Source organism: Falco biarmicus, chromosome Z (assembly GCF_023638135.1).
Source record: "Falco biarmicus isolate bFalBia1 chromosome Z, bFalBia1.pri, whole genome shotgun sequence".
Classification (NCBI taxonomy): Eukaryota; Metazoa; Chordata; class Aves; order Falconiformes; family Falconidae; genus Falco; species Falco biarmicus.
The window spans coordinates 66039263-66058036 of record NC_079311.1 but is presented as its reverse complement, the minus strand read 5'-3'; the positions used below and the strand labels follow the sequence as shown (position 1 = coordinate 66058036).

Sequence of the window (18774 nt, the reverse complement as noted above, 5' to 3'; positions counted from 1 at the left end):
AAAGACTGGCAGTAATTTACACGGTGTTCTTAGAAACTACTATAAAAGGATAGGGATGGCGTGAGGAAAAATTGAGCCTGAAGCCTTTTCTCCGTTTATGCTCATTTGAACAAGCCTGGAATCCATGGAATTCAGTCAAAAGGACATGGTGTGCCATGTCAGGTAGAAGTTATGCCTTGGTATTGTTCATGTTATTTATACCTTTAAACATGTATGCCAGGAAGCTTTAAGTTACAGTATACCTAGCAATCTCTTCATTCACAATAAAAGAACTCAAAAGATCACTAACTCCCAAAGAGTTGCTGAACATTCATTGCTTACCTGCTTCTTAGGGAATTATTAATATATTACATCCTTTATAAGTGGAAGTGAACTCTCAAATGTACAGGATCAGATGGGCAGAGATCGGACTTCTAATGACACAAGAAAAAAAAATAGCAAGAAGCCAGTGTTTTTCAGCTGTCAAACCCTTCATTTCATTAGCTTCTGTTTTAAATTTAGTTTTTTCTGGAGTGTCAAGGCTGACATCACATCTAGGCTGGGACCACCACAAGAGACAACAGAAAGAAAAGAGACTTGCAAAAAAAGGCCACATGCAAGGCATATTATTTGTCAGACAGAAAAAAAAAAAAAAAAAAAAGCAAAAAAAAGCAAGTTTAAAACTGTTGGCAATGACCTAGATATTTCACTCAACCACAGGACAAGTGTCTGTCCACTCAGCAAAGTCAGTTTAAGTTTTACTCCAATGTTTCACATTACAGATGTTGGCAGATTGATTCTGGGTCTTATTCTGAGTTGGTTAGTTCATCCCCAGTCTAAAATCACAGTCTTCATGTTTCTCAGTGGTTTCTGTATTTCCATTTTCTGCTTTACGTAATTTGGTTTTCTGCACCTGATGAGGTTTTAAAGTAAAACACTGAAACTTAATTCAAAAGGGGAAAGCTCTTCTGCTCATATAACGTGGCATCTAGTAAAAGGCAGCAACTTGTTGGAAAAAACCAAACCCAGAGACCAAGAGAAGCAAAGTATGATTCATGGTTTCTCTCTAACTGTCACTGGAAGTATCAGTAGGACCAACCAAAAACTTCAACAAATTTCTGGTCTCTTTAATTAGAGCTAGAAAACGAATTTCTCCTTACTCTGCAAGCACCATTTAAAAACATTTCCAAAATTAATGGCCACTGCTAGATGAATCACCCCCAAGCAAACAGACGGATCACAGAATTGCATTATCCACTGCTAGCACTGTTCATGAGCATGTTAAGGATGGGGCAGGTCCAGCAGAGAGCAAAAAACGCCCTGTTTGCTTTTGTTTCTAAGGGAACCTCCACTCACATGTGTCATCACGTACTCTTGCACAGGGGCTTTAAGAATTGGTGCCTCGAGGCTAAGGGATGAATATTGTTGATTTAAGTTGCAGCTATGAGAGATAATGTATTTAAGCGTATAACGGTCACTACATGCAATATTGCTCTGCTTTACTTCCTAGTGCTTTTACAACCAGGTGAGTGCTCCCCAGTTGTTTGTGATATTTTTCAGATGCTGTGTTAATGAAGTTTGTTTTGTGCTTTTCCTTTTTTTTTTAGACAAGGGAGAGTGATGGATGCAAATTTGAAAAAAGAATTGCAAGCTCACCTGGAAACAAATTGGTTGAGAGTGTTTGTGCTCTGGTCAATTCATCTTTGCAAGCTGTCTTGTGTTTTGAACAGAAGGACAGGCCATTTCAGCAGAGAATCAAGGACTCATGTACTCACTAACTTGCAAAACAAGCCAAACACTCAGGCATATGTGTTCCCAAAATGCACATCAGCTTCCATACTTGTAAGTCAAGGAATCTTCTTGCTTCTTTTACTTTGGGGTAATTAACCCTTTCTGCATTTGTGAAATCTCAGTCCCTAGCAAAGTAACACATCCCATACATTACTGATTTATCTTATTACTACTACACTTAGCTGTCTCAACTACTTGGATGTTGTTGGCCAGCTTCACAGACTTGCTGTAACACAAAACATTAGGGTCCTGTGAGCCAGCTTGGTCTTTTTTTAAACGTTCTTTTTATTCTACTAAAATTCCTGTTGACTTCCAGTTTATTTGAGCTGAGAACAAAGGCTGGAAAAATGTGGAACAAGGACTTGGGCACTGACTAGTACAAAGCTAAAACTTTGTTATTAGACTGATAGCCATTTACAAATGGTTAAACATATTTGTTGCACTGAAGAAGGCCACTTTCTGTTTATATAAGTTTCTCTAACAAGTTGCTTTAGCAGCTGGAGAAACCCACACAATTAATCACAAATAATGTTGTGTTCTGCTGTTGCTGGTGCCGTATCACACAGCAAGCACAAGCTTTTGGAAATGTTTATAAAGGGCTTGACTTCTGTATCACAATGCATTACATCTGGATACTGTGTCTAGCTGATACCTGGTGGGCACCAGCCCACGGTGCGTGGTTTCCTGGCAGAAAGGTGGAGCCCACTCCCCTTGCTGCAGCGGTGAGCTGAGGTGCGCAGGGATGTGTGGAGCTGTGGAGGGAAGAGCGGAGGTGTGCAGGAAAGGAGCGGAGGTGCGGAGGGAGGAAGAGAGGAGCGGAGGTGCGGAGCAGAGGTGCGCAGGGAGGGAGTGGAGGTGCGCAGGGAAGGACAGAAAGGTCAGGAGGAAAGCGGCGTGTGGCATTACCCCCCTACTCCTCCCCGGGATGGGCTACCTCTGCAGAAGTGCTGGGAGAAAGCAGCCCCTGTGCTGGATGCCATGCCCGCGAGGGAGGTGTAAGCATGCACACAAGTAACTAAAGAAGCGGCAGTCCTTAACAAACTACAAGCTCTAACCACCCTTAGCATTGCGAGGTGACTTCCCGCTGCAGCTTCTCTGCTGGGATTGGCAGAGCCACCTCTGCTTGCACCAGGGCTGAACCTGACCCACCATTGCTGCACAAGCCTTTATGTAAAGTCCCCTTCAGTTTTCCACAGAGCTGTATAAATAGTCATGTATGACTCAGAGACGTTTTTACGTTCTTTCTGGAGGGTGAAATGCTTCGGACTTCCACAGAAACCTTTACCTGCGCAGCTCTCTGGATGAGACAGAACAATGCCTTTGGTTCCTGAGAAAATTTTCAAGGACAAAGGGAACTGTTGAAGGCAATGTGGTGCTCATGTAGCTTTTTGTCTCTGCTAATGTCAACTCTGTATTCATTATAATCAGTCAGTGTGAAGGGCTCTGTGATATGTATCAGAGAGACAGCTTACTCCACACGGCTCTGTCCCACTGGCTTCCAAATCACTTTCCTAGTAATTGCATTGAAAAGACGATCATTTTGGCTTGGATTATTCTAAAAGCCTTTCTGTCGTTAACCCATTTTTCCTCCTGTGACCAAGGCAGTCTGAGATGAAAAGGTACTGGATGTTTCTTTTCACTTGTTTTGTGCTTTTTACAGGCCTTTCTCTTACAGGAGGAGGGGGACACGTCAAACACAGGCATGGCCAGTCCCTCCGTCCCCTTCGGGAAACCCACTCCTACCCCCATCATAATTTATTTTAACACAGTCTGATGTGTTGCAGCCTAGACTGCATTGCTTCAGATGTGCAAACAATTTCAAATTAAAATGAGTAAATTACGTCAAAGTCTTCCCAAGTGTGTGGAGAGGGAGCTGTATACACTTAAAAAAAATAAAAAAAAAAAAAAAAAAAAGGAGAAAAAGAGAGACAGCTGGTGAGAAGGAAAAAATGAAACCCAAGGGCAAAAAGGAAGTGCTTAGGAGACAGGAGAAAACACTGGTTTAGTCATCACGCATGAAGGGCTTTTAGGCACAACTCAACTGCAAACCATCACTCAGGAGCAGGGAGGGATCAGTTTCATACTGTGCACCAGGACTTATGCTAACACCTAGAGAAAATTGGGTAAATGGGAAGGAACAAAGGCAGCAAACAAAAGAAGCCACTGAGAGATGAGGGAAAGTAATAAAATAAAATGGGAATAAATTTGTAAAAAGGAAGAGAGAGGAAAAAATATTCAAAGGAGAATGTTTTTATGGATTTCACTTTAGATTTCTTCAATTTATATTACAAAGTTGCCTTCCACAAAAACTTTTAACACAGGGGAGTGCTTATTTTAACTTTCAGGGTTGGGGATATTAGGGTAAAATCTATAGGTGAAATTCTCTGTCTTGTCCATTGACAGATAAAGACAACAGTCTTGGATAAAATCAAAAGAGTAAATGACTCAAAGTTTGGGCTATTGGGCTTGGTTTCCTCCCAGCATATGGAACATGGCTGAATACAGAAAATATTTCCTTCTGGAGTGATTCCATGGAACACTAACTGCCAGGCACATACCAGGAGCAATGGTTAGTGCAAGGGTTGCAAAGAACATTCCCAGCGCAGTCTGAACAGTAGTTTCTGGGTAAGTGCAAGGCCTGAGTCATGCTGTGAGTGCTGTTTGAATAATCTAACCAACCAGCCTGAAAAACTATATCCTTTTCTCCTGAAGAAGGGAGCTTTTTCTCTAGTTTTAAAAAGACAGGATCATGAAAAGCAATTAATATGCCATTGTAATGGTAAGCGTAAATGTGCAGATGTTTGAGTGAACTGCTAGGTTTTGTCTTGTAGTCTTTGCTAATTTGAAGGCACAATATGTTGTTTGGAGTGCACTTAAGACGACCAAGTTCTTCAAAATACAGCTATGGCATTATATACAGAATCAACGATCTTTGGACTAGACCATGGACTAAATTCATCCCTGGTAATTGTCCTGTAGTCTTTACAGGATCAGCATGTAGAGGATCAATACCGCAGTGAAGTCTAATAATCATCCACACAGAAGTGAAAGGCTGCATGGGGTGTACATGCATTCCTATGGGAAGTCTGCAACCTTTGTCAGTCCTTGTTTCATACTGGTGCTATGTAGTTCAAAGATGAAAGCAAAATCTGCTACTAATGAAGGCCTTAGGTTGTGACATTAGTCACACAAAGTAAGAAGTCTTGCACTGATTTTAGATCACACGTTCCCATGCACTTTAAAGAGCTAGGACATCTTTGTTACTTTTTAAAATATAAAAGAATACTTTATGGGTGAGTTCCCTTTAAAGAAAAATCACCATGAGATTAAAAGAAAATGCCAGTGATGTTACCATAACTATGTTGATAATGATTCCTGATTTATAAGTTCCTATACATGAAAATCCAAATGACATTTATTTATCCAGTGAAGTGAAATCAATAAAAAACTGAGGTATTTTTAGACTATTTTCTGTTGACAGTATTCCCTGTAAACATTAACTCATTATTTATCTATCCCAAGGAATGGTATGCATTGGAAGACAATCGCCTTGCAGTGGAATGTGACCTTGGCTAGTTTATAACAGCTAAAAAATGCCATCTGTCTGACGTTATATTGTTTTGATTGGAGGCAAAATTAGCTAACTTATTTGGAAAAGTTGCAAAGAAATCTTCAACTTCTTAGAATGCATTCAGCTAACCTTTAGGCTCTCTCTTTGGGAATGCCATTAGTTTGTGCTTGCACAGTGTCTTTTACCTAAACAGCTTTTTGCAAAGCATTAAGGAAACATTAATTAAGGTCACAGCATTTCAGAGGAGAGGCAAAAGTTATTAACTTCACTTTAAATATCAGACTCTGGACCTCATTTGTTGCTTTTTAGTGCCTGGGACTGTGGATGGACCCTGTGACCCGCACCTGGCTCTGCCCACGGGTTCAGGTGCTGTGGGATGCAGCAGTGAGGGCACAGCTAGCACTGGGGTCACCCTCAGCTCCTCTCTCATCCCTTGTGATGGAGCATCCTTGCTCTTGCTGCTCCTGGGCATGTCTGCAACTCAGATGAGTTTGTCACATAGGCTGTGTCCAGTTACCCTTGTCCTTCGCCATCCCAGCAAACAAGGAGTGTGTGGTAGTCTTGCTGTTCTGTTTTTGCCACAGAGGATATCTCCTCCAAAAGAACAGTGTCCCAAAAGCTCTCTGTGCTGCTTTAGCAGATACTTGTTCTAGGGCGCTTGTTTGGGTGTCAGGGAACAGCTGCTGGTGTGCATGGGTACAGACGTGACACTGTTAGCTAGAGGGTAGGATGTTCTGGGAAACCAGCCTCCGCGGGAACATGGTGCATCTCCGAAGTTACATGTGGGTCAAAGGAAAACATTACAATCAATGACAGACATGTGTGCCTATGTAGTCCCCATGTAGGTGGGACTTCAAGCAAAACACATCATGGAAATAGCTCTTGTTATACCGTGGTCCTGGAACACCTCCCCTGCATCATTCCGTTTGCCAGAAATAATGTCTTTCTCTGTCAGTCTCAGTGATCTCAGAATACATGCATTAACATAACTTGTTTTAAGGTTTGCAAAGACACCTCTTTCAACTCTGGTAATGCTTTTTCACTTGAGATGTTGGCTGCTGGTACCTGAGCTTTGGCTAGCAAGGAGCCTGTGTGTTGGCACCATGGCTGAGCACCTCTCCCTAACTGAGCAGACACCAGCTGGGAATCCAGACTGGAACAATCAGGGAATGAAGGTCCATTTAGGGTAACATCTTAGGTTTGTACTAAGACAATGTTTTTGAAAAAAGATTTCCCAGCTGTCCCCGCTTGCTGTGTTTAGGTTGATGGCCCACAGAGCAGTGTTAGAGCACCCAAACTGGTCTCCCCTTAGGGAAAAAGCAAATTGCCTGATGCACTCCAGGACTGCATCAGAGTGCCTTCCAGCTGCTCTGAGGTCTTCAGTCCCTTGTCTCTAGTTTGAGTAGAATTTCAGGCTCCTTTTTTTTTTTGTTTGGTTTTTTTTGGTTTTTTTTTGGTTTGTTTGTTTTTTTTTTTTTTGTAGAAATGCCATAGGAAGTAAATATATCATGCATGTGTAATGTTTGGTGTGTACTCAAAGATACCTCCCCCTTACTTTCTGTAGTCCTTCTGCATGAGGTAACCACACTCTTCCCTCAGTACAGCGCTCACTTTAGCTCTTGTGGTTTCCTTGTATTTGGCTATTTCTGTCTGAAATCACACTACCTCAGTTGAGGTTGCTTACTTATTAGACAATGGCCTGCAGAGAGCCTGGACCATCATTTTCCCAGCTCCTCCAGCTCCCTGAAGGTTAAATTGGTTTCCTGCAGCAGTTTGTACTTCATTATGTATTCCACATATAAGGCTATTTTTTCTCATTATGAAGAGTCATTTAGGTCTCCAAATTCACATGGTTGAGTTTTAATCTTTAAATCAGTCACACATGCATCAAACTTGAATGGTTCAAATTATGCTGGACTGCACACTGGAAAACAAAACAAGACTGCTAAAAGAATTTCTACCCCCATGCCTGCCCTGTCCTCCTCCCCCTCAAAACAGGGCTCATCAACTTTGACCACTAGATTTTCATATCAGAATCTCTTTATATCAGATTTTTTTCTTCTTCTGGTTTCTCTGTCAAGCATCATGACAGCTGCAACATTGCTGAAGCTGATAGTAGACTAGTTACAAAGTAGATAGTAGACGGAGTTACAAAAAAGAAACAAACTGTAACTATTTCTGATTATTCCCTCAAAGAATGCTTTTTTTTGCAAACTCCTCTTGCAAATCCAGAAGAGTGAGAGACTCTATAAGGTTCATACTTCTGTCATACATATTGCTTAATAGGTCCTCAGGGGAAGGGTGATTACTACAGCCATAGATTTGGTTGCACAGCTAGAAATGTATTTGGAAAACATCATATCAAAACATAAATTCACCAGGATTTTGGCACAAAGAAAAATTCCACAAAATTTCATTTTTATATCTACCTATTCCCTATAAATACATTTAAGTTAATGTCCTGTTCTTCAACATTTTTGCTAATCTTTAGTTTCAATTCAAGATTAAAATGCAAAAAAATTTTTTTTTTAAATAACATAGTTAAAAATGTCAAAAAATGCCATCTATCCCATAGTTTTCAAGGTTTCCATATCAGGATTGCTGAAGAAATACCCACACATTTATAACTGTGTGCCTAGTGAGACATCTAGATTAATCAGTTTGAGGGTGTAGAAAAACCTGCAGAAATATCACCTAAGTCTGCTTTGTGTTACTGCCTGAGCCATTGTTTCTGAAAAATGAATACAAAATGAGACTATATGCATGAAAAAGCATGCCCAGCAGGCCAAATCTGGATGTTGATAGCACAGTTAATTTTACACTAAGGTTACAACATCTGATTAGCATACTGTCTATCTCATACCAATCCATATGCAGAGACAGCCATACCATGAATCCCACAGCACAATTTGCATCAATTAGCCACGTTGCCCACAAGCCTTCTTGAGAAACCAAAGACTGAACAGATTTGGAGAGTGAACTGTCTCTAGTCATCAAGGTGGTCCCACAAAAGCTGGCATGGCAGAAAGGTGTTCTGTGGAGGATCCTATATGCCTGCTGCTTTCTGCATTAAACAAGGATGCTGTGTCTGCCTTTGCTAGGCAAGAGCCTGTTACTGGTATACACACATCCTCTGAATATTTTAGTGACTGGCATTTCTGCTTTAGAGCCCACTTTATGAGGATGTTGCAGGAAATTTGCAGAAATGAGATTTCAGAGTAAGAGTTGCAGAAATGTACTACAGAAACCCTATTGCCAGACCGCCATTTGTCTGATCAGGAAATATATATAGCAGGGTTGTGCAGTTTGAACAGTTTGCTTTTCAGTGCTCCCAAAGAACCGGTTACAGAAATAGCTATGGCTTCACAGCTATTCGCCACAAACTAGTTAGCCAGTAATTTAAATACCAACTGAATTAGTGAAAATCATTACCTGTGCAGTGCAGAAAGGTAACATTTCCAAGATTAATAATTTCCTACAAATTATTTGGCCTACATTAGTCTGTTATTGAACCACTGCAGTTATCTTTTCCTTCCAGGCTAGTTGCTCCCTAATTGCAAGCTGACCTTGAGGTATAGAAGCTAATGGCATCAGCTACACAAAAGCTAACACAGGCGCCCAGAGTGGTGCATCACCAGCAAAACAGAGCTGTGGTTATTACTCAGCTACCGCATCTCAGCCCTGCTCTCCTGACCGCAAGTCCATTCTAGCACCTTTGCATTGGAAACAGCTACTGCTCTTTATTGATTGAGTTTCTATTTTGGCTGCACATGAGGAAGCATTAGAAATTACATGGCAGAGGTAGTGTTTCATTAGCCGGTGGAAGTTCAGTGTGAATCTCTCTTGGCTCAACGATTAGCCAGCCACATTCCTCACTCAGCTTTAGGCTCTCTTTTCTCCAAGATGTGACCTTTATTTAGGTCAAAGTAAGAAGTGAGAGTGCCCAGTACCATGACTCAGACACAGGCAACCTGAATCTCACTCAGATGTGGCCAGGAAGTGTTACCTAAGTATTATTAGGGAAAGCCTTAGCTTTTATTGTCCGTGACCACAGACTGATCTGGTGGCATTAGCTGTTGCCTGGGGAAATGGTTATTCAGTAGAAAGTGTGACTGTCTGCCCCTTAACCTGCGTGTCTGCCAGTCACTGAAGACCTTTGGACAGCCAAGTTCCTGTGCAGGTGGATGAGAGACTTCATCCTGCATGGATTTGAAACCTGAGGTCAGGCTTTGCAGATGAGAGCCTGGCAAGGAGAAGAAGCTCTGGTACACATCTCCACAGGTCCGTCCGTCCTCCCCAGGCACTGGAAAGGGTCATGATGACAGTCTGACAAGGAAGGGAACTCGGGTCTGATGAGAGTCCAGCAAAGCCATGTCAACAGGCGCCAGGGGAAGCGCGGAGGAAACGGGAGCCAGGGCAGGAGAGGGGAGCCAAAGGCTTTGCTTTCCTTTGCAGAGGGAGTGGATATTTGGCACAGTCCAGGGAACAACTGGCTTTGGAGTTACCCTTTTCTGGGTTTTTGTGCACAAGGGAGTGAGTTAGACCATTTCCTTGTTTATCAGTGCCTCCTATTTCTTTCTTCTTCTGTACAGATAGAGCATTACAACAGAAAATACAAATTGTTGTGGAAACTTGTTTTTGAAAGATGAATTCTGGAAACTTGAGTAAGAACTGGATTATATTTTCAATTACTGGGGCCAAATCCTCTCAGTTCCTTCCCATAAATCCAGAGTAACTACCCAGTACAAGCAGAGATATTTCAGATACCCCTAGTGTGACAGGAAAAGTTGTGTCTGATGACATTCAGAGTCACAGCATTTCCCTAATAACTTTCAGTTGCATTTAAATGACTTTTCTAGTAGTCTAACAGGATGGATGTTGTTCAGGGAGTGATAAGTCGGTAAATATTTTCTTTGTTAGAATGAAATACTAGCCCTAGTGTTGTCCTCTGGGAATGTGGCACTGACAGGTGTTAGGGTTCAAAGATCAGAAAACAATAGCATTAACTTTGGAATGGACATGGGTTCCTGACCTGTGGTGTAGTGAGTGGAAAATTCACTCATCAAAGCCCTGGGAAATTAAACACCCCCAACTCTTCTGACTCTTTCATATTGTATTAGCTTTCCTTCAAAAGGCTCACTTATCCTTGCTTACTTTGAGGCAGTTCTGAAAATTTTGTTCTTGTTATTGCATCATATGGCTGCTTCTGTACGGGTTACTGTGGAACTGGGCTGTTCAGAACCTGAACAGATAATGTCCTGAACGGTTACGCTCGCAAACTAAGAAGCTTGTGTATGTATATGTGTGTGTGTACATGCTCATGTATGTGTGTGTGCATGTGGGAAGAAGTCATTCTATATTAAGACAACACACATGCTTTTTTCCTCCTTAATCCTGGTCTTGTTGCATATTTATGACCATCTGCCTGTACTCACGCAGTGAAGCTGTTCTATGATATCAAGATTATGACAACTCATCTCAACAGTTGACTAGTCCATATATCACTGAAAGAAGGCAATCCTCACAATGTGGGAGCTGCACTGTCTGGTCATCACTGTTTCAGGCATTATACTTGTCCTCTAGTTCTTTGAGTTTTGCAAAAGGAGCACTCGTTATGTGTTATTTATACACTCCAGTGTGACAACTTGAGGCATATCATGTGGTTCTGCTTTACGTACAACCCATATTTATCCCCAAATAGTGCCTTTGTATTTAAAGGCTATAATTTAGTCACCAGCATTTCTTTATCTGCAGCTGGAGTTTTCTCTTTTCCCTTGCAAGTGCAGCAAACTTATCCCTTGAAGGGACAGAGCGGTCTGAGATTTGAGTGCATGCATTTGTGTGTGTGGGTGAGCAGACAAAGTTCCCACCAACTCTAAAGACTGTACTCAACATGCTGTACATAGTCCAAACTTGCCTCCTTCCTGGCCTTTATTTGCAATTCAAGCAACAACAATAATAAAACAAACCTCAGTCAGTTTTCTCTCCAAACTTGGCTAGGGTTTCTCTGCATGAATCTCCACTGTCCTAGCCCCTTGTTTGTTCTCTTTCAAAGAAACAAACTCTCACATCCTAGCTGGAGCTAACAAGATCCACCTGTCAGCATGAGGCAGCTCTGTTTTGGTGCAGAACTGCAGTACCTGAGCAGAGTACAACTAAGCAAAGTTGTTCTCTTTGTGCAGGAAAGGGCCACCCAGTTACAGAGTTGAATCCAGTCCCTGTGTCTGGAGATATAGATACAGATACAGATACAGATATAGATATAGATATAGATATATAGATATAGATATCGATGTAGATATAGATATAGATATATATGTAGGTATAGATACACATACACACAAAGACACAGAGAGACATAAAAGGACAATATACAATATCAGAAAAAGCATTAAGTGAACTAAGAATACCTCTTTGAGAGACAAATATGGAGAACTAATAAATTTTTTTTAGTTTATGGAAAAGGACTTCAGCAAGTGTGAGGATCACAGTTTGTAAGGCACTGTACAGAGAGAGGGTATTAGGTACCATGGAGATATTTAATCAGGCAGAGTCTTAAGAAGATTTAGTGTCTAGGTGTTGAGGCTAGACAGATTTACACTGGAAGTAAAATGCTTATTTTTAATAGCAGGATTAACATATTCTCAGCTTAATTTACTAACTTGTGTGGTAAATGCCCTATCATATAAAAACTTCTAGCTCCTCAAGAAGCTGTGTGTCTTTCATGCAGAAATTTCCCAGAAAATGCTGTGTAGAAAGTAGAAATCCAAACCAGACAGTTCAGAAGTGCTGCCCCTTGCATTTGAAATGACAGCAGGTCTTCCCCACCACACTCCAGAGCCAGTAACATGGAATATCCAACCAGCAATATGACATTGCTCCTTTATTCCAGACCACACCCAGTATTTTTATTACTGAACCTGCTCATTAGCCATATCATACTCCTGATGATATGATAGGACAAAAAGGCTGAGGTCAGTATGTTAATATGCTTCAAGGACAGGTGCCCCGGTGCTGCCCCCACTTTGAGTGTGGTTTAGAAGTGAGCATTCCCAGAAAACACCAAAGAAAGATCAAAGGTCTTCCTTATCAGCTGGAATGCTTGGTGGCTTGTGTTAGCATTTTACAACTTTAACCCAACAGTGAGGGATGAAGTGACAGGTCCTGTCATTGCACCCAGGCATTTTCACTCTGTGACCAGAGTTTTGACATACAATATGGACAAGGCGGTAGGGAATGAGGGAGCTGCGTGCACTGACCCCTTTTCTGAGAGATTCATTCCTCTCAGTGCTTTAAAAAAAAAGAAAAAGAAAAAAAAAGATAAATCCTGACTTTACACAAGGTATCGTGAGCATGTCTTCCCACTGCAGGTGTCCTGGGCAGCCTTATTTCATGCTCTGTCAGAAGGACGTGAGGCTTGTAGGAATCGGGACGTGTGTGTGAAGTGATTCCTGCCTGGCTGGACTCTCCAGGACAGGGAACTCTCTTCCCATAAAAAAGACTGTTCATTACACATTAAGCTTTAATTTAGCAGAACAATTGCTTGCTTTTTTCAGAGGAGAAGAACATGTTCCACGAACAAAGACTGCCTATAACCATTAACTTTGGCCCCACTAAGCAAGAGGTCAGGTTTATTTTCCATACACTGCCTGCGAGACCTTTTTTCCCTTGTTCCATTCTTCTGCTTTTCATGAGGTTACTCATTATAATTCATCCAAGAGAAAAAAAGAAGAAACAAATAATTTATTTGAAGCAAAGTTACATCAACATGGAAGAAGGAAATCAAACAACAGCAATCAAATTAAGGAATAAACTTCCTTCTTTGACCAAGCAGAATATGTTCCACGGCTATAACAGGACAGGATTGAATATCTGTCTAAGATCCTAGCAATTAGCAACAAAAAAGTATGAGAAATTCAGATTTGAGTTAGCTACAACTTGCTTTCAATATAGTATAGTCACAGGCAAGGGAAGGACAGAGGGTATAATTCAAAATTTTTGTCACAAAATTTTGCACTGAACAGCCTAGATTTTGGCATTAGATCGAATGACGAGTCCATTAATCACATTTTAAATAATCTTTGTGTTTACATTTTCCTTTTTTGATGAACATTTTGTCAATGACAAAGATATAAAGTCCCACATGAAGATTCACTCAGCAAAAGAAATCCCATAGACAGACTGATAAAGGTACTTGTGTCCAATGGACTGCAGTCTCGAGATTCCTGAGAAAACCTGTGGAAGGAATGATTTTCTCACACCTGAGTATCTCCAACATCTGTAAAGACCAAGCTGGGCCAGTTTTGGTGTTGGGGCATATGATTAGCAGCTCTAACTAAGCTCAGAGGCAGAAGGGCTCCAGAGGTCACCTTGATCTCTGGCAAACTTGACTCAAAAACCTCACTGTGATTACTAGAAAGACGGTAACATCTCAGAAACTCTAGTGTAAGTGAACCTGGGCAGCTACCTGGTTGGCTCAGACCTGTGCAGCCTGCAGGAGCTGATGCTCCATTGGTGGGTGAACTGTTTTATGGCATCCTCAGGGATAAGAAACATCCAGCTGTGGACATGAAAATGTGCTCGACTGAGGTGCTGACTGAAGCTTCCTCCTCACCTGGCTGGGAGACAGCCATACCAATGGCATTGCTCTTGTCAGAGAGCAGCATCTGGCCCCAGAGAGAAGAAGACAAGTGAAAGGCAAAGCAAGCTCCAGCCCTTTGCTTAGGCACACAAGCCTTTCCTTGTGTTAAGCTCACCTGAAAGAAGAAACATAGCACCTCTGCACCAAATAGTAGTTCATCTGTGCTAAACCACAAGCAAAGCCACAAAGAGAAGGCTGGGATAATGAAAGGCAATTCACCCATCACAAAAATCAGATATAGCAGTGGCAGTGAGAAGGTTGTTTTCTCAGCAAATAAACCATAACGCCCCAGCACACATCTTCCCCCTCAGAAATAGGTTCCCCTCAGCCATGGGGCTGTTATTACCAAGTTCAGTTTGTTCAGTTTTGTTTGTTTCTGTGGTTTGTTCGCAGTTTTTCTGAAAAGGATGTTAGCACATAGACATGTACAAAGTGGAAAAAAAAAAGTTTTGCTTGCTGGAAACCCCATGGCTAAGAAGAGCTAAAATGTCAGCTGCCAGTTTATTTGGACTTGACAAGGCATATGGCTAGACATGGGACACAGCTGAGACCAATCCTACTCCTTTCTTGTTATTATATAGATGCCTTTAAAAAAAGAAGAAAATTGGCAGGGGATTGAACTGGGGAGGCCTAGAATTTCTAGACCTAGTCCTCTCTTGCCATTTCCTTTCCACATTTATCTTCTCCCTACAATCGAATTTGGGGTTTGCCTATAAACTCTTTTCCTCTACATTTTACAACTGGTTAAAATAATTTGGATTATTCCTTCTTCCCTCCCTGTAGCAATGTTATTCAAAAAGACTGGGTGGGGAGAAAGAGGAGAGGTCTGCCCAGTCCTTTGGTCACCTCACATCCCAAACCCACTTGTAGCAAACCCTGCTGTGTTCCAGTGGACATGGAGATGGTAACTTCAGCTCCTATTTCCCTACTCCTTGACTTGTGTTTATAGGCCTGGCTGGCTGGAAGCAGGGAGTGCCCTGGAAGGCAAGCTCTGTGCACTCAGAGGGACATGCCTGCAAGCAAACCCCAGGCTGGAGCACATTTTGTCATTGCTCACTGACATTATCTTAACTTCTTATGAGATCCATTACAGGAGAGACTCAGTGGGAAGAAGATGCTGAAGACCCTTAGGCCAATACAGATGGGGAATCCCATCTGCTAACAGTTATCAGGGTATTACTTTTCTCTTCCTAGATCCTCCACCACTGTGGCAGGACTAGGTTAGCTGCCTGGCTGCTGCTACCTTCCATGGGGTAAAGTCCTTAGCCATCACAATGACTGGAGCAAGGGTGGCTCTTTAGCTGGCGTTTGCCCAAACACCTGTGGAAGGAAGAGGCAGTTTCTGCCCCTGAAGAGTGCAGGACACAGCAAAGGTTCCCTGTATGTGGCTTCCACTAAAATGCAGGAGGAGATGGCGCCAAGGGGCTGTGGCAAGAAGGTTCCTCAAAACACTGGCCACCACAGAGTCCAAACAGGTACAGGAATTACAGGAGACCACCGGTTATCAGAGGCTGTGTACCTCAGTGGCAGTCCCTTGAAATTCACAAGGAAAGTTATTCTGTCCCAGATGTGAAAGTGAATAAAGAAATACAGCATTTCCCAGCAATATCCCCTTTTTCTGTGTGTACTAAACCAGCACTACCACACGAAGTGAGGAAAACATACTGTGTCTTTTTGAAGGATGTATCCAGGTGCCAAAGAGCTGCTGGCTTTCAGAGCCTCAGACTGTGCTACAGTTGGTCGCCTCTGCCACAGAGGAGCGCAGGGCTGGAGGCTGGGAAAGCATGGCTGAAGCAGTGCAGCAGGCAGCTGGTGTGTGACCTCTAATTCCTCAGTTAGAGGAAACTGCCTGCAAGAATGTGGGAGAAATTAGAGGAATTAAATTTGTTCTGTTAATGCTAGATCTGTTGATCTGGTTCTTTCAGGAAAGTGCATGGCAATTCCTGTAAACAACTGATGGTTTTAAAGGCCTTTAGCTAGAAGTTTGGTCAGCTTCCATCCCACGTTGCCTGACCTTGAGCCTTAATCAGAAGACCTGTGATTCATGACTAAACAGCATAATTGCATAAAGCAGAGGAGAAAGGCATCCAGACATAACTGGATTTACTCTAAATGTGAATGTTTGTGCATGTACTGATCAGCACCAGGATAATAAGGTGGTACATTCCAGATCTCTGTATACATTAGTGCAAAGCAAATGGCCCCAGGTGGTTTCTGACACGAACAGAATCCTGCTCTCAGTCTGGAACTGTTAATTGTTAACTACTCAGATAGGCTTACATTCCTCTTACTTCACAAATTAAACCCACTTGTCATCTGTTATTGATTTCATAGCCTTAACATTCAGGGAAGGAAAACAGACTGGGGAACAGAAAAAATGAAATCTGTGTCAGGATGTGCTCTGCTGTGTGTGCCATGTAATAAAAGAGCTACAAACATGCGATTCTTTTGGCATTGTCCAGCCTCCTTGTCCTTCCCTTTGGCTGCAAAACAGCAGAGGAAAAAAGGGTTGTATTTTGCAGAGGCAGATGAGCTCTGATGGGAAAGCCTTCCTCCCATGGTCCCCTGAGTGCACTTCCACTCTTTCGAAGCAACACATATGCTGTTGCTGAATAACATGGCATAAATCTCAGTGCAAGTTTTAGTTTGGCACTGGGATCCACCCTTCTGCTTCTCCATGCACTGCTCATGTCAGGAAGGGAACAGGGGGTTTATTTCCCGGTAATTCCCCCCACTTACAGAGCAGCCTTCACTGCTGGGTGTGCTCTCTCTGGACCCTGGGGACATTCCGCAGATATCTGGCTTCTTCAAGCAGAAAGTTTTGACTACAACACAAATGCTGCTTTTCTGCCAAGTGCTGCAACATCTGAGAGTCAGGATCCAGCCCATGATTTCCTTCAGCACATTTTTTTTGAACATTTTTGGACACATGTAACTACAGAGTTTCTGCATTCAGGTGTAATCCAACAACCTGCCACCCAGCAAGTGCAGACATCCCCCCTGAATCAATTGATGGACACAGTAATGCCCACCACTTTTTTACTTTCATGAAGTCCAAGGACCAACGTTCAAGTCCTCAGTCCTTTACAGCAAAGAGGTAGGACATCTGCCTCCTGATGGTGCAGCAATTTGAAGCATGGCCTCTCCCCTCTGCCCTTATGCTATTGTAATTTCAAGAAATGCAGGCTTTACTCCTTAAAATCCTATTTCTGTAGGGAGAGTGGACCCAAAAAGGCATGCTACCTTATGTGCTAATTACAGTGTGTTATTAGCTGCAACAGTTTGGAGACAGCTTCTGAGGTTGCATTTGGTGTGTCATTACGATTCGTTGGAATGCAGCATTTATCAAACCTAAATTCAGTAGGAATATCCCTCTTTTGATGAAGCAGGTAAATTTTTAAGGTACTGTGTACACATCCCAGCCAGTACAGCATCAAGGGAGGAGGGATAAACAAAGTCAAGTCAAAGAGCTAAGCAAAAGTGAAACCAACACTTCAACCACAGCCATCACAGTAAATGTAAAGGCAGCAGAAGTGCATGATCAGAGAAAAAGACACAATTATATGCATAATACTACCTGGCTGCTTAAGCTAACTTAGTAGCTACAATGCCATCTGCAGGGTTTCTTGTAATATATGGGGTCAATTTTTTTGCAGACCTTCCTCCTTCTTTGAGGAGCCTTGGTATGGGCTCATATGTGACCTCCTCCAGTCTGCATTGGGGGGCAGAGGCCCCAGGAGGAGGGCAGGACTAAATCACAGGTCCAAACTGGGGGTCGCTGCCCTGGGGTTGCCTGTGTACGCCCCTGATGTAACCACAGGGCTTTCAGTAACAAAACTAGCAAGTAAAACATCACTGTAAGAATGCTTTAATATTTTGAAAATAATTTACCTCTGAAAGGAACTAAATTAATGACATGGAGAGGGTGTTGCCTTCTCTGCAGCAGGAGACCCTGCATACCTATGCAGCATCAGATGCAAATGAGTAATGATAAACTGTTGAAGAAGAGGAGAATTGGAAGTTTTCAGGATAGTTCAGGGAACTAAAATCTCTCTTTCAGTTGTGAACTATTTCAGATACTCACTGCTTTGGATAAATTAAATTGGAACCAAATTTATTTGGTTCAAGATCACTGACCAAACCTGACAAAAGTCATGTATCTTTCTGAATGCTTGCCATCCACAAGGAATTGTTATTTGGATTTGAACCCGGCAGCACATATCAGACTATCTGGTAATATTACATCGGGAATGAGATCAACGTGTTCGTATTCAGGCACACACAATGATGCCACCATTTCCTCCTCTGCCCTGCTGTCAGGGTCTGGTGAATGGCAAAACAGACGCACAAATGGCTCATAATAAGGGTCCATTACTATCTGGCAGACATCCGTATTTCTGCCTTCATTGTACATTGCAGGAGCAAGGTGTCAGCGCAGAGTTCTCAAGAGAAGAGGACTGCAGAGAAAGGTTATTAACCTCTATTGTGTCCTCCAGAGAGCTCCTCCCTCCTGAAGGTTAATTCACTGATTTCACTGTTTTGCACTTGCTCTGCTCCCAAAGGGGAAGCACACAGATGGCTTCCTAAATCAACAGGAACCTCATGAAAGTATGCATACCTTTGGAGACATGTCTGTGTTGCTCACAACTCCCAGCCATGCAACATGCAAATCTAAAGCAACCTCAATGCTGCCAATGTATAAAGTCCTTGACCTGTAAAGCTGGTAAATTTCACCAACTGCCAGAGAGCATCCAAAACTTAGATTTACCATGGCTTTGGACCGGTGACCTTG

The 18774-nt window shown here is 42.3% G+C and overlaps 1 protein-coding gene across 1 annotated transcript in view; it reads left to right on the top strand.

The window, feature by feature from the left end:
* The first annotated feature begins 921 nt into the window (after window positions 1–921).
* Window positions 922–18774, top strand: part of GPBP1 (GC-rich promoter binding protein 1) — a 292889-nt gene continuing 275036 nt past the window's right edge. The window contains exon 1 of the mRNA XM_056324626.1: window positions 922–935. The gene's annotated coding sequence lies outside the window, so the exon portion shown is untranslated. The remainder of the gene's footprint in view (window positions 936–18774) is intronic.